At 47.2% G+C, this 16,173-nt stretch overlaps 1 protein-coding gene across 1 annotated transcript in view; it reads left to right on the forward strand.

Annotated features, from left to right (window-relative positions):
* Positions 1-1,438: 1,438 nt before the first annotated feature.
* Positions 1,439-16,173, forward strand: part of LOC126267491 (protein roadkill-like) — a 29,036-nt gene continuing 14,301 nt past the window's right edge. Inside the window, exon 1 of the mRNA XM_049972776.1 lies at positions 1,439-1,756. The gene's annotated coding sequence lies outside the window, so the exon portion shown is untranslated. The remainder of the gene's footprint in view (positions 1,757-16,173) is intronic.

Consider the following 16,173-nt stretch of genomic DNA (forward strand, 5'->3'; position numbering starts at 1 on the left):
CTTATGGGCTGAATGCAAACTCTCGCGGTTCTAGGCGCTACAGTCTGGCGCTACGGTCGCAGGTTCGAATCCTGCCTCGGGCATGGATGTGTGTGATGTCCTTAGGTTAGTTAGGTTTCAGTAGTTCTGAGTTCTAGGGGACTGATGACCTCAGAAGTTAAGTCCCATAGTGCTCAAAGCCATTTGAACCATTTGCAAACTCTCGTTCACCTTTGGTGTCTCTGGACGGGACGCTTACCAGAGCTCGGTACGTGCAGAATGTTCTGTTGCCAGTCCTGTAAACAGGAGCGTGATAGGTTGTTCCAACAGGATAACGCTCGTCCTCACGCTGCCTGTGAAACTCAGCGTGCTCTGCAAGACGCGCAGCAACTTCCCTGGCCAGCAAGATCTCAGAACTGGTCTCCATTCGAGCACATGTGGGATGTGAGGTCGCGAGAAGTGACTCGAGCGACTCGTCAACCAACAACTGAAATAACAACACGAACAGGACGAGAAGGCTTGGCGTAACGTAGTCCAGGACAGTATTCGCCAGCTGTACGATGGACTGGATACCGGAGTCAGCACCTGCATTGCCACCCGTGGAAGCTACACCACGTAGTAATAAGCGTCTTTCAGCATAGACCGATACCTGGTGTCTCAGAACTGCTTGTCCTATTGATCTGTGAATGTAATCATTTCATGTGTTCCATATCCACTATTGCAACAATAACTCTGAGAGGATTGGAAACCCCTTAAAGAGTGTACTATTTTCTTTCCGATAGTCTATTTTGGATGTGAACTGTGTAATATATACTACAGTATCTTATAGTATATAGATGACATGAAAACGTAGCCTTTAATATTTAGATAAGTGATCAAAATCCTGATTCAGTCTCATTCACGAGCTTTAGTTGATCCTGCGATATAGTGATATATGTTCTATCGCCACAGCAGGTCTTGTCACTGTTATTTATTCTCGGGGTCGCAGTCACTTTCAATTCAGTTTATTTCGTTTATTAGGCCTGCACATTCCAATTTTCGTTATTATTTTATCTGTATTTTCCTATTCTGTTTTAAATCTGACCAAAAACTGATAACTTTTTACACTTTATACTAACATGTGAAGAGGAATCAAAATGCTCACTTGCAAATTATTATGGCCTCTAATAACCGAATAAAACACTACATTGGGTTCAAAATCGAGCTCTGTTTCTGAAGAACTATACCTTCGCCTTTGGCTGTTAGCTTTACATGAAAAAGTAAAATCATCATTAATGTTCAGGCCTCAATACAACTTCCAGAAATACCGTATCAAAACCGTTACTGTATATTATTTCAAATACAACAGTTGTTTGTACGGGAGACTTACTAGCACTTCCACCTGTGTTTCACGATACTTTCAAATTACAAGCAGAGCTATAGCTTGTTCTCGTGGCAATCTTTTAGCTTCTTGCGATAGCTTGATCTCGTTTCGTGTGAGTCAAATGTCATGTGGTTATTCGAACAACACTCGATATTGTATCGATCAGTGCAACGTATGTGGAAATCTCGAGCACATTCGGAAGCGAGTGTAGTTTGTGCGGCCCTAGTCTCCAGCTGGTGGTGTCTATTGATCGTGTTCTGGAGATATTTACGATATTACGCCGTTTGTGACATCACCTCCTTCCTCTACCGTGTGTGAACTAGTCCTTAGCACGGAGTTGTGTGTTTATAACAAACATTCGGTGGGTAACAAACACGGAAAAAAATTTATAGTGCTCTCTTCACAGCTTCGAAGGTAAGTGCTTCAATTTCCTCTGCAGTTTCTGCTATTTATAATCTCATGTTTACGTTCCATACGATACTAAATTTTTACATGCCTGACTTCGGAATAACAAAGAATTCTAACGCCACAAAGCCATTTATTTTCTGAATGACGTTCGGGCGCTGCTCTGGCAGTTAACTAAGATATCCCGTGCGCCATTACTATTGACATCAATCATTCTTTTTATTATATACAAAAGTTAAAAATGATTTCAAGCATTTCATTTAAATTATAATGTAGTAGTAATTGGCAATTCTATTATATAATAATTCTTCCACATTTGTCGTCAACCTTCAGTGGAAATAACACTCGACATCGTCTGCTGTTGCTATTATATGTACTTTTTCTACCTAGACTTGTTGACTTATGCCACCTTCTAAATGTAGAAAGATCTCTCGCTATAAAAGTTAATGAATAGTCAGTTTCAGTGCCTTTCTGGCGCGTAGTGATAGAACATTATATTCGTGTCACCTTTCTAGACCGGTTCTCGGCTATATCGGCTAGAATAGACAAATGTAGCAAATTGTCCACGGTGAAGTATCATGCAGAAATATGGAGGAAATACAGATGGACCCCAATACGTCAGCCGGCCAGGGTGGCCGAGTGGTTCTAGGCGCTTCCGTCTGGAACCGCGCGACCGCTACGGTCGCAGGATAGAATCCTGCCTCGAGCATGGATGTGTGTGATGTCCTTAGGTTAGTTAGGTTTAAGTAGTTCTAAGTCTAAGGGACTGATGACCTCAGATGTTAAGTCCCTTAGTGCTGAGAGCCATTTGAACCATTTTGAACCCAATACGCCAACTGTTGCTTGTGATATTTTAGTATTTTCGTATTGGTGGTTATCTGTTGCCAACATCAGTGGACTATCTGTGAGAAAAATGAAATGCCCAGGTTCGGAAATAACAACTTGAAGCGGGAACTGGTAACTAGCTCCTGGTGTTCGGAAATGTAGAGTTGCTGATATACACTTTATGAAATACCCAAGTCGCCGACTTGGGTTTCCGTGTTAACAAAAATGTAGCCTTCCAAATTTCATGGGAGAGACAGTGTATGATCCGTGAAGAGATGAAATTAAACACCGTAGGTTCAGTTGTCTCTAAAGCTTTGATTCCTTAATAGAATAGTAAGGAAGTGAAGTTAATATGTGAACCAAAATTTTTCCAAAAATCTTGGCATATATCTGAAAAGTGCACCAACTTCATGGTATTTGTTGGGTTTGAACCAACATGACAACTTCTTTCAAGAAACTGCTAGAATGTTGCAATTTAAGAGAACATTTTCAAAATCCCACGAAACTGTTTTTAGACTGGAGTCAACGAATATTCATTTCGTTCCATCATGCTCCTTTAATGCTTATGGAGATCAAATTACCCAAACCACCACCTCAAACAGAATTATGTAAATTTATCTCCCTATTCCAGTGAAAAAGCAGACTGATCGCAAGACAACAGTAAGGCTAAGAAGTGATGGAAATAGGTTATGAGGACTGGACATATTATAGAATCGCAACCAAAAGGGAAGAATTGCACTATATCTCCCTTCTATAGTGATGGGTATAAAAATGAGTCTTCTGTTCCGGAATATTTGTTGCGTGTCAGTGCTCCGTGAATAGTCAGAATAAGCATACAATGTGGGCTTTCACGGTCGGTGTCGTCTTCAGTTGAAACTTCCGGGCTGAAAGACCGTGGTCTATGTATAAAATTTCCACCTAACGTTTCGTCTCCATCTGCGGGAGACATCTTCTGAGGTCGTCCGGCTACTAAGTAGCCGAACGACCTCAGATGCTGTCTCCCACAGATAGAGACGAAACGTTAGGTGGAAATTTTATACATAGACCACCGTCTCTCAGCCCTGAGGTTTCATCTGAAGAGTCAGAATAAAGCTACTCTTTAAAACTTGCATGCGAACGTGTCATGTAGTCAGTGTTCTTTCTAAATTGAAACCACCGTATCTTAGAATTGTTATCTGAGATGCGTTATTGAACTGGTTCCTTTGTCTTTGAATCAGCATTTTATGACTTTTAAATAATTTGCCTCTTGCCACTTCCATTTAGACCCTAATTCTATTCACTGCATCTTGCGTAACTACGACACTTCTTTGCTGCATGTTCTGAAACAGTACTTCATTCACTAATAAATAGCTCGTGAACATTCACTTTCGTTGGGCAACAGGCGCCTCGTAAAGGTGTATGATATACCTGCCTGTGACGTCACACATGCTTACAGATCATACGTTAGAGACGTATTATTACGAATCATCGAACTGATTTCTACTGTGAAGATGAGCAGTAATGCCCTGCAAACCAACAGCACCGTAGTCCAAATGTCTCGTTGAACGCTTCTCTGCTTAGACTAATCGTGGGCGGGGGTTCAGATTTAGTAGAGTACATAAAGATAAACTACGTCGCAATTGGAAAAGAAACGCTGCAATTTCTAACAACGACCTGCATATTTGCTTCTTATGTAAGTCTCCAGAGTATTCAGATTTTCATTGGTTTTCTTCCATTGTTAATGCGATATTTAGTCCGTATTTATTATCTAGCAAAGTTAACTAAAGGCCTGGTGATTGTAGTAACACCGTTGTTTACCATCGAGAAACAAAAGGGGGGGGGGGGGAGAGGGGTAGTAAGAGCATGGTCATAGATTCACCCGTTATTTGGCCATACCACAGCCTTGTATAACAATTAAATTTCTCATCAGCACCTTTATTCGCCAATGCCACAGTCCTGTCACTATCACTTCGCCAGCATTTCTTCACAGTGCAATATCCACCTTTAGCCTAAATAAACCACTGGCTATTTCAATACTTAGCCCTCATTTTTGCGTGAGAATCTAATGTAGCTTGTATTTTTAGAAACTGTAGAGTCTTTCGTACATAGCTCGTTTGTTCTGACATTTTTAAACAATCAGTCGACCCAAGTGTAAGAGACAAATTAACAGTACTTACTGTCCACTCAAATGGCTCTAATTACATAGCAGCAGAGCGTAGATAGAAGACTGCTACACTTCATGTTTTGGGTTCGATGCAATTGAGAAATTTTGTCGGCATCGAAAGGCCATGGTGTATACGACTGAAAATAAGACCTACGAATTTGTTAAATGCTGGTTTAAGACTGCAAAATTATGTTCGTACCTTCGGTCTGAAGACACGTTTGACACAGCTCTCCACGCTTGCCTGTTTTGCAAGATTCTTCATCTCCACATAACTTCTGCAACCGCAAAAATTTTTACCCTCCACGAGTCCCTCTTACCATATTGTCGGTCCGTTGACACTTCAGGATGTCCTGTCAAGTCAAGCTGTGACATAACTTTCCTCCTCGGTTCGCTTCAGTACGTGAAGTGTGTATCGCCCACGCTTCGCTTGTGTAAAAGTCTACACTCCAGACAAATACCTATACAAAAGCCTCTCTAACCTTGGATTTTTGTTAACCCATTTTTTCCGTAATGAATTACTGCCTGTCTGCGTTTTATATCCTCTTCTACCAGCAGTTATTTTGCTCCCAAAATAACAAAATTTACTTAATTTTTCTCATTTCTTCATCAAATTCCCTCAGAATCACCTAAATTACTTAGACTACATTCCATTATTCCTGTTTGAAGTGATGTTCATCCTACAACCTCCCTCCCTCCCTCCCTCCCTCCCTCCCTCCCTTCCTGACTTCCAAATACATTTGCAGTCGGACAAAATTACAATGTCATTGGCAAACCTCAAAACTTTGTTCTTTTCCATAAATTACAGTTGCCTTTGCAAATTTCTCCCTCGTTTCCTTTAACTTTTTCTCAGTATACAGATTAACACAATGGGTAGGATATAACTGTTTCACCCTTTTCTCAACTACTTCCTTAGAATCTATTTTTTCATAATATGATGAAAACAACTGTAAATACACATTAGTGGACAACTGTGTACCACCACAACTTCGAACAGTCTTACATATCCAGAACTAGTTCCGCAATACATTAGATTGATTCATCCGATGCTTGGTGAATGGCCATTATTTTCCCCTTTTTACGTTCGAAAAGAACAGTCGGCAGTCGTATATAGATTGACTGTTACAATTATCAGAACTATCCCATCCCCGCTTGTGCAGTAGATATCAGCCTTCTCTGGTTCGAATCACCTTCATGATCCGTCACTGACATCTAGGTCGAATTATTGTATCTGCATCTAAGGATTTTGATGTTCATTGACTACTGATTGCTTCCACTGGATTTTCCATAAGTGCTTGATGCCAGCAAAGTGGACTCACCAAGGTTGTTTGCTGTACACTACGAGTTTTTCATTGGTTACAAGCTTCGTTCTGCTTGTTCAGTATATGTGAGTAGCTTGGACTGTTGTTCCAGATCTTCAGTGAAGCTCCTGATAGCCGGCGGGAGTGGCCGAGCGGTTCTCGACGCTACAGTCTGGAACCGCGCGATCGCTACGGTCGCAGGTTCGAATCCCGCTTCGGACATTGATGTGTGTGATGTCCTTAAGTTAGTTACGTTGAATTAGTTCTAAGTTCTAGGGGACTGATGACCACAGCAGTTAAGTCTCATAGTGCTGAGAGCCATTTGAACCATTTTTGAAGCTCCTGATCTTAGAACAGGAGGTGGTATATTGCTGAGAACACGCAGCCATTAGGTGTTTGCACTCCGAATACGTTGCTCCACGTCTGCAGGCATGACCTTTAATTGCCATACACCTGACCCCGTGTGGTGGTATGAAAGCAAGTGACTAGACCAAACTACCTGAAAAGACCTCTTGGTGAAAGGACATACAAGAAGTTAAAAGGTCGTTTTCAGGAGCGAAAAGTTCGTACAACTGGGCCTTCGACTTGTGTAATTGCAGTTGACAAGACATACGAAAAACAGACAGCAGAACATTAAAACCGTAAGTTTTGCTTAAAATTTACTAATAATTAAATGTCGCTATGGCAAGGTGTCCTTCGTGTAATACTCATGGTGAAACAAAAAAATCATTTTACAAATATTAGTGACAAATCGTTCGAAATTTGGAACAAATGACCCACTGTATTGGAAATTAAGATGGACTCTTATTCTTCATATTCTTTTTGGTCACAATCACCTTAGCATTTTACATTGCCGTAACCACTTTGACCAGTCAGTGGCCATTTTCGGAAAACGTAAGAGAGCTTGCAGAACGTGCAAGCTGATGCTGGCTCATGAAGGAATTAATTAGGCCCTAAATATTTTCTTAGCCAATACGTAAGTTTGTATGCGCTTGGTGCATATTGGATATAAAATAGATGGTATTGTATTTCTTGTCTATTTTGTAACCAATATGAAGGCGGTTATCAGCTGTTAACAAGTGACTGTGAAGCAAGACTAAAGAAAAAAGTCCGCCTTAGAGTAGGCTAGAATCCACGCCCCTGCAGCGTATCCGACATAGGCCTTCAGCACATAATCACGCTGTTTTGTTAACGGATGGTAAATTCATATAGCCATCTCTTACACGAAGACTACCAGTAAAAAAAAAAAAATTGGGTAAGATACCGGGCCCAGTAAGGCCTTATCCCTCTTCGAACGCGGGACGTGTGATTTTTCAAGTAAACTAAGGATTAATGCTAATAGCTTTATTCCTTACAATTTCATCTTTAAGAAATTATTTTTGTGTTGGTGCTGGACGATTCCAGTAATTGCTGCACCAAGTGGAAGAATCGCTCGAGGCGAGTGGTATAGGTGGAATTTCCCCTAGTCCTCCTGTTGCGCCTGCAGCAAAGTAATTTTGCGTAAATCGTTTTGACTATATCTTCCCAGCATACATAGGAAATATGAAAAATATTAAGTTCTCACAAAATAGGGACGTACTGAATAAATGTCAGTTTCTTCGACCAATACAGAAAAAAGCATGAGTGAAAATCGACTTGAAGATATCGCAAAACGGTTACGGGCGCCGATAGAGAATTTAGATATCCGGTATCAAATGCCGATCAAAATCGGATGAATCGTTCTCAAAATATATTTCCCACCTATCTGAAAAATAAAGCTTCCAGAAAAATCGTTTGAGTCTTTGGGTTATAGCTTCGTAGTTAAACGTACCTCTAGTCAGCTATCACTAGACAATAGAACAATCCACTCAGATCCAAAACGAGGTACCGTCGCTGCATCTGGATCACGGGATTCGGGGTTCGATTCCCGGCCGCTTCGGTGATTTTTCTCCGACCAGGGACTAGGTGTTTGTGTTTTCATCATCATTCGGGAAGCGGCTAGAATGGAAATGGAAGGATTGAGAACTTGTACGAGCGATGATAACGATGTTGAGCGCCCCACAAAGCAACATCATCCAAAAGCAGGTCCTGCGGGCCTCTTTGGTAGCTTGTCATCCCTTACTCTGCTCGCTCGATACGCCTTTTGTCTGCTCAAATTCGAGTACCTTCGTAATTTCCATTATGCCTGTTAAACCGTCGTTGAAATTACACGTAGACTATTTTTTCCCCATCTGTGACTGGTTTTCGGAGAAACTTCATGACCCTGCGGGTTCAGGGGTTAGAATAGGCCAGCGGTATTCCTGCCTGTCGTAAGAGGCGACTAAAAGGAGTCTCAAACTTTTCGGTCTTATATGATGGTCCCGTGTTGGGTTTGACCTACATCTCTCAAAATTTTCCGAAGAGCGAGCCGATTGGGGAAGGGAGCCTTACTTGGTGCATTGTGTCCATCTTGCGATCAGACCTTTCGCCAGCTTATACACCGTTGAACTGCAGTCCTGTCCGCTCTCCATCTCTTGGGCATGACTCTTTTTCTGCGTGCAGATAACACCTTGCACTGTGCAGTGCCTCTTTCTGCACCGACGGCGACCATGGACTACATGTTACCTAACATCCAGCACGGTAGCCAGTCCGTTGTGGCGGGGCCGCCATGTACCCTGTTGGTTGTAGCCCCCTGACTACACAGGGATCGCTCTGCTGATGCCAGCGCCGTTAACTCCCCACGTATGCCAAGGAGTAGATGCCTATCCTCCTGGGGTATCGGGACTCTCGGCAACGGCCATCCTGCCAGGTGGCTCTTGCCGTGGCTGGGTGGCGCCTGTGGGAGGGCCCTTGGTCGGAGTAGGTGGCATCAGGGCGGATGACCCGCAATGAAACGTGGTACATAGTCTCTCGCTGGTGTCCAGCGCCAGCAGTCTCTAAGCGTTCTCGGGCTCAGTTTAACGCTCAGAAGTACGATCCGAAAACGTACCCCTCCCTGGCCGCACCGTGGGAGGAACGTGTCTCAGGATGGCAGTAGCAGTTATTCGCCCCGCTTCTTAGTTTGTACGAGGGTTGACGGGGAGTCTTTTCTCTCCACAAAGCCTCAGTTCTTCGTCGAGCATTTAGAGGGGAAGTTTGGGAAGGTGGAGGGCTTGTCAAAAATGCGCTCTGGGTCAGTCCTGATACAAAAGGCATCCTCTGCCCAGTCACGACGGTTACTCGCTTGTGACAAGTTGGGGGATGTTGCCGTTACGATCACACCCCATAAGAGTTCAAATATGGTCCAGGGAGTTACTTACCATAGGGATCATCTTTTGCAGTCTGATGAACTGCTGCGCGCCAATTTACAGCGCTGAAGGAAAATCAGATTGCTACCGGTGCCTTCGTCTTGGCCTTCGAAGGGGATACATACCGGAAAAAGTCAAGGTGATGGTCTACCGATGTGACGTTACGCCCTATATCCCTCCCCCGATGCGGTGCTTCAAGTGCTGTAAGTTCGGCCATATGTCTTCTCGCTGCACTTTCAGCCTCACATGTCGAGATTGCGGACGCCCATCACATCCCAATACTCCATGTGCCCCGCCTCCCATCTGTGTCAACAGCGGGGAGCACCATTCACCTTGCTCGCCAGACTGCCGAATTTTCCAGAAAGAGCGTAAAATCATGGAATACAAGACCCTGGACCGACTAACCTATAATGAGGCCAAGAGGAAATACGACAGACTCCATCCTGTGAGAATGACATCTTCCTTCACTGCTGCTACAGCACCTGTGCTAGCCCCGTCTGTTTCTCCAATTGCGGCCGGATCGACGAGTAGTAAACCACCTCCTGCCCCCTCGCCAGTGGGGCTCCACCCACCAGGTTGCTCCTGCGCCACCTACCTCAGGAGCAACACCATCCCACCCATCGGGGACATCCGTCCCCACTTCTAAGCCGGAGAAGTGTCCAACTTCTTTGGCTTCTCACGCTCGCAAGGGGTCCCTTGGGTCCCTCCCTTCCCAGGTTTCCGCCAGCGAGAAGCCTGACGACCGACAATGGCGTAAGTGCCCGCAATCAGCTGGTCGTAGGGATTCACAATCCTCCTCCGTCCCGGAGACTGAATCGGTGAAGCCCTCCCAGCCGGTGCGACCCAAGGACCGGCGTGAGAAACCCAAGAAGAGCTCTCAGCCCAAGGAACTCGCGGTGGCAGCCATCCCACCGCAACCTTGCAGCTCTGTGTCTGAGAATGCGTTGGAGATTCTGGCGTCCGCTGAGGACCTCGATCTCGCCGGTCCATCAGACGCCATGGAAAGCACTATCACAGGTGCTAAATCGGAGGCAGCAGGTGACCCAGCGGCGTAATCTCCCTTCCCAGTCCCGTCTAGCCTTTCTCAGCCATGGACAACACCATCCTACAGTGGAACTGCAGCGGTTTCTTCCACCATCTGAGCTCCGCCAACTTGTCAGCCTTCACCCTTTCCTCTGCATTGCTCTGCAGGAAATTTGGTTTCCAGCAATGTGAACCCCAGCCCTCCGTGGCTATCGGGGTTGTTATAAGAACCGGGCAGCTTCTGAAAGGGTGTCTGGTGGCGTCTGCATCTATGTCCTGAACTCTCTTCACAGCGAGTCTGTACCTCTCCACACACCTTTAGAGGCTGTCGCTGTTCGGGTGTGGACGCCACAGGCTGTTACCGTCTGCAGTCTTTACCTTCCACCGGATGGTGATGTCGCGCAGCATGTTCTGGCTGCTCTGATAGCTCAATTGCCTCCACCTTTCCTGTTGCTGGGGGACTTTAACGCCCATAACCATCTGTGGGGTGGGTCAGTGGCAACAGGTCGAGGCGCCATCGTTGAACATTTATTGGCGCAGCTCGATCTCTCGATCTTAAATGATGGTGCTTTCACACACTTCAGTGTGGCGCATGGGACATACTCCGCCATTGACCTTTCCATCTGTAGCCCTAGCCTCTTACCGTCTGTCCAATGCAGAGTGCATGACGACCTGTGGTAGTGACCACTTTCCGATCTTTCTGTCACTGCCACAGCGTCAGTCTTCTGGGCGCCCTAGCAGATGGGCTATGAATCAGGCTGACTGGGACTTGTTCTCCTCCATTGCCGCTATTGAGCCTCTCTCTAACGATACCATTGATGCAGTGGTTCAATCTGTCACCACCGGCATCGTTACTGCCGCCGACTCTGCCATTCCCCGTTCTTCTGGGTCCCTTCGTCGGCGGACTGTGCCTTGGTGGTCGCCTGAGATCGCTGAAGCGATTAAAGCTCGCCGGCGGGCGCTCCAGCGTCACAAGCGACATCCCTCAATCGACCACCTTATCGCCTTCAAACGGCTGCGTGCGCGAGCCAGCTGCATTATCCGCCAACGCAAGCAGGAGTGCTGGGAGCGGTATGTGTCCACCATTGGCCTCCATGTCACTCCATCGCAGGCCAAGATTCGCCGCCTCTATGGCTATCGGACCCCTGTCAGTGTCCCTGCGCTCTCACTGAATGGAACAGTTTGTACTGACTCCGACGTCATTGCAAACAGCTTGGCAGAGCACTTTGCTATGAATTCCGCTTCTGCCAACTACCCCTTGGGCTTCCGCTCCATTAAGGAGCGGATAGAACGTCGGAGTCTTTCTTTCCGCACTCACCATCCTGAATTGTACAATGTTCCATTCAGTGAGTGGTAATTTCGAAGTGCCCTCGCCGCTTGCCCTGATATCGCTCCTGGGCCAGATAGCATCCACTCTCAGATGCTGAAACACCTTTCAGTGGACTGCCAGCGACGCCTCCTCGATCTTTACAACCGCATTTGGGTCGAGGGTGAGTTTCCGCCCAATGGCGAGAAAGTCTTGTGGTCCACATTTTGAAACCAGGGAAGAACCCTTTGGAGGTGGACAGCTACCGTCCCATTAGCCTCACCAACGTTCTTTGCTAGTTGCTTGAACGGATGGTGAGCCGGCGCTTGAATTGGGTACTGGAGTCTCGAGGCCTTCTGGCTCCGTCTCAGGGTAGGTTCCGTAAAGGCCGCTCCGCCGCCGACAATCTGGTGAGCATGGAGTCGGCCATCCGTACTGCCTTTGCCCGCCGTCAGCATCTGGTTGCTGTCTTTTTCGACATGCGGAAGGCGTATGGTACGACATGGCGTCATCACATTCTTTCTACGCTTCATGGATGGGGTCTTCGGGGCCCTCTGCCGATCTATATTCGCAATTTTCTGTCGTATCCTACCTTCCGCGTGCACGTGGCGGCCTCATATAGTTCCTCCCAAGTCCAGGAGAACGGTGTGCCACAGGGTTCTGTTCTCAGTGTGTATCTGTTTTTAATAGCCATTAACGTACTCGCTGCGGGCGTGGGAAATACTGTCTCCGCTTCCCTGTATGCTGACGACTTCTGCCTTTACTACTGCTCTATTGGCATTGCAGCTGCTGAACGTCAGCTACAGGGCGCAATCCGCAAGGCGCAGTCTTGGGCTGTAGCGCATGGTTTTCAGTTTTCCGCCGCCAAGACGTGCGTTATGCATTTCTGCCGGCGACGCACTGTTCACCCGGAGCCGCGGCTTTATCTTGACGGCGAACTTCTTAAAGTGGTGGAGTCTTACAGGTTTTTGGGGATGGTTTTTGATGCCCGGTTGACTTGGCTGCCTCATATTCGGCAGCTTAAACAGGCGTGTTGGCGGCATCCAAATGCTATGCGATGCCTGAGCCACACCAGGTGGGGCGCCGACCGATCTACTCTCCTACTGCTTTACCAGGCGTTAATCCAGTCCCGCCTGGACTACGGGAGTCTGGCTTATGGCTCAGCATCCCCATCTGCATTGTGGGTGCTGCACCCAATCTTCCACAGCGGGATTCGCATTATCACTGGTGCCTTCCGAACCAGCCCTGTGGACAGCATACTTCTGGAGGCAGGTGTCCCTCCACTGTAGTTACGACGCCAACAATTACTGGCTGCTTATGCTGCCCATGTTTTTAGCTTGCCCGGGCATCCAAATTATCGTGTCCTCTTCCCGCAGTCAGTCGTTCATCTGCCAGAACGTCGGTCCCGGTTGCGTTGTCCGATCGCCGTACGTGTCAAACAGCTTCTTTCCTGGCTTGGGTGTTTCCCTGTTCCACCTCCTTTCCGGGCCCCTCTGCGTACACCCCCGTGGTGTGTGCCTCGCCCTTGCCTTCGGCTCGACTTGGCACATGGCCCGAAGGACTCAGTCCCTCCAGAGGCCTTCAGACGCCGCTTTTATTCCATCCTGGAAACGTATCAGGGCTCTGGCGTTGTCTACACCGACGGTTCGATGGTTGCTGGTCTAGTCGGTTATGCACTAACTCTAGGGGACTATTCTGAACAACGTTCGTTGCCGGCTGGCTGCAGTGTTTACACTGCTGAGCTGGTCGCTATCTTTCCTGCCCTAGAGTATATCCGCTCCTGCTCAGGTGAGTCCTTCGTTATCTGTAGCGATTCTCGGAGCGGTTTACGAGCTCTCGACCAGTGTTTCCCTCGTTCTCGTCTGGTGATGGCTATCCAGGTGTCCCTGCATACTCTCGCCCGTAGCGGCAGGTCTGCGGTCTTTGTTTGGACCCCAGGCCATGTTGGTATACCCGGCAATGAAACTGTTGACCGCCTGGCGAAAGAGGCCACCAGTGCGCCATCTCTGGAGATTGGCCTCCTGGCGGCTGATTTGCGGGCAGTCTTACGCCGCAAAGTTCTCTCGTTTTGGGATGCTGAATGGCGCGGTCTGACCACCCCTAACAAACTCCGTGCCGTCAAGAACACGACGACTGTGTGGCGGTCATCCATGCGAGCCAACCGCAGGGACTCGGTCGTCCTTTGTCGGCTCCGCATTGGCCACACCCGACTCACGCACAGTTATTTACTGTGTCGTGAGGATCCCCCTCTTTGTCGTTGTGGGGCGTCCTTGACGATGGTCCATATTCTGTCGGAGTAAGCCCTTTTAACCGTGCTCAGGCAGACTTTTGCAATGCCTGACACGCTCTCTGCTCTTTTATCAGATGACTCTGCCATGGTGGACTTGGTTTTGTGTTTTATTCGGGCAGGGGGTTTTTATCCTTTAATCTGAGTGTTTGTTTTTTAGTGTTGATTCTGGCTTTTAGCCTCTGATTTTAAACTGAGTTTTTAAAGTGTTCTTAGTGGTTGGCTTTTCCTCTTTTTCTCTACGGTCGGCCAACCACCATCACACTGTGTGTTTTAATTTGTTTTGTCTGGTCTCTTAGAGAGTATTTCATGTCCTGTTTCGTCTGCTGTCTTTCCTGTTCGTTTTTTATTCTCTTCGGGTGGTTTAGTTCTTATGGAACAAGGGACCGATGACCATAGTAGTCTGGTCCCTTTAATCCATAAACCAACCAACCAATCAACTCTCTAAATCTTTCCTACTGTTTGCAGATTTTAACGCCCATAACCCCTTGTGGGGTGGCACTGCGCTTACTGGAAAAGGAAGAGATGTCGAAACTTCGCTGTCTGAGTTCGACCTCTGCCTCTTAAATACTGGGGCAGCCATACATTTCAGTGTGGCTCATGGTAGTTAATCGACCATTGATTAATCAATTTGCAGCCAAGAATTTTCCCATCTATCCACTGGAGGGCACATGACGACCTGTGTGCTAGTGACCGCTTCCACATCTGTCACTGCTCCAGTGTCAGGCCCACGGACATTTGTCAAATGAGCTTTCAACCAGGTGGACTGGGGAAACTTCCACCTTTGCTGTCACTGTTGACTGTCCCTCATATGGTGCCATCATTGTTATGGTTCAGCAGGTCATTACAACGATCGCTTCTGCGGCATAAAACGCGATCCCTCGTTCTCTAGGGTGCCCCCGGCGAAAGACAGTCCCTTTGTAGTCGCCGAATATCACTGAGGCAATTAAGGAGCGGCGGCAAGCTCTACAGCTTCTCTGGAGCACCTCACTATCTTCGAACGTCCACGTACCTGCATTCACCAATTTAACTAAAGACGGAAGTAGGAGTGTTGGGAGAGAGATGTCCCGACCAATGGGTGCCAAACGTAACCTTCCCATGGCTGGGTACAGATCGACGTATTTTCGGGTATCAGACCCAAACAGGTGTTGCCGGTGTTAACATAAATGGCGTAATAAAATAAGTAGAGCTGTGAGGATGGGCGTGAATCGTGCTTGAGTAGCTCCGATGGTAGAGCACTTGCCCGCGAAAGGCAAAGGTCCCGAGTTAGTCTCGGCCCGGCCCACAGTCCTAGTCTTTCAGGAAATTTCATATCAGCACACACTCCGCTGCAGAGTGAAAATCTCATTCTAAATAGCGTATTATCTACCGACGAAAACGCCATTGCCAAGCACTTTGCTGAGCACAATGCTCGAGCCTCTGTGTCTGAGAATTACCACCCCCTCCCCCCCCCCCCCCCTCCGAGCATTTCGCACTCCCAAATGGCGGCTGGAAGGGAAAGTCTTCTACTTCACTATACGTCACTGAGAATCCTATAACGACCCATTTACAGAGTGGGAGCTCCTCAGGGCTCTTGCACATTGCCCTAGGAGCCAGGTCGGAGTCACAGTCAGATGATTAAACATCTCTTATGACTGAAAGCGACATCTCCTCGTCATCTTCAGCTGGATTTGGTGCAATGGCGGGAGAGCACTAACATTCTGCCTCTCAAACTCAGTAAATATCCGCTTGATGTGGATAGCTGTCGGTCCATCAGCCTCGCCAACGTTCTTCGTAAGCTGCTGGAACGTATGGTGTCGGCGGTTGGTTTGGGTCGGGTCCTGGAGTCACGTGGTCAACTGGCTCCATATGACAGCGGCTTCCGCCAGGGTGGCTCTACCACTGATAATATTTTGTCCTGTAAGTCTTCCAGGCGTCAACACGTGTTTGCCGTCCTTTTTGATTTACGAATAGCGTATGACATGACCTACATGTCCTGGGGACTTAATATCCTTGCCACATCATACGAGTGTCGTCTCAGAAGCCCGGTTCCGATTTTTATCCAAAGTTTACTGTCGCTTCGTACTTCCCGTGTCGAAGTTGGTGCCTCTTAGTTTTCCCGTATCCAGGAGAATGGGGTCCTGCAGGTCTCTGTATTTAGTGACCATTTATGCTCTAGCAGCAGCTGTAGGGCCGTTTGCCTCACCTTCTCTGTATGCAGACGACTTCCGCATTTCGTACTACTCCACTAGTACTGTGGTTGCTGAGCGGCGCCTCCAGGAAGTCACACGGCGCAGTCATAGGATGTAGCCCACTGTTT

Source organism: Schistocerca gregaria, chromosome 4 (assembly GCF_023897955.1).
Source record: "Schistocerca gregaria isolate iqSchGreg1 chromosome 4, iqSchGreg1.2, whole genome shotgun sequence".
In the NCBI taxonomy this organism is placed as follows: Eukaryota; Metazoa; Arthropoda; class Insecta; order Orthoptera; family Acrididae; genus Schistocerca; species Schistocerca gregaria.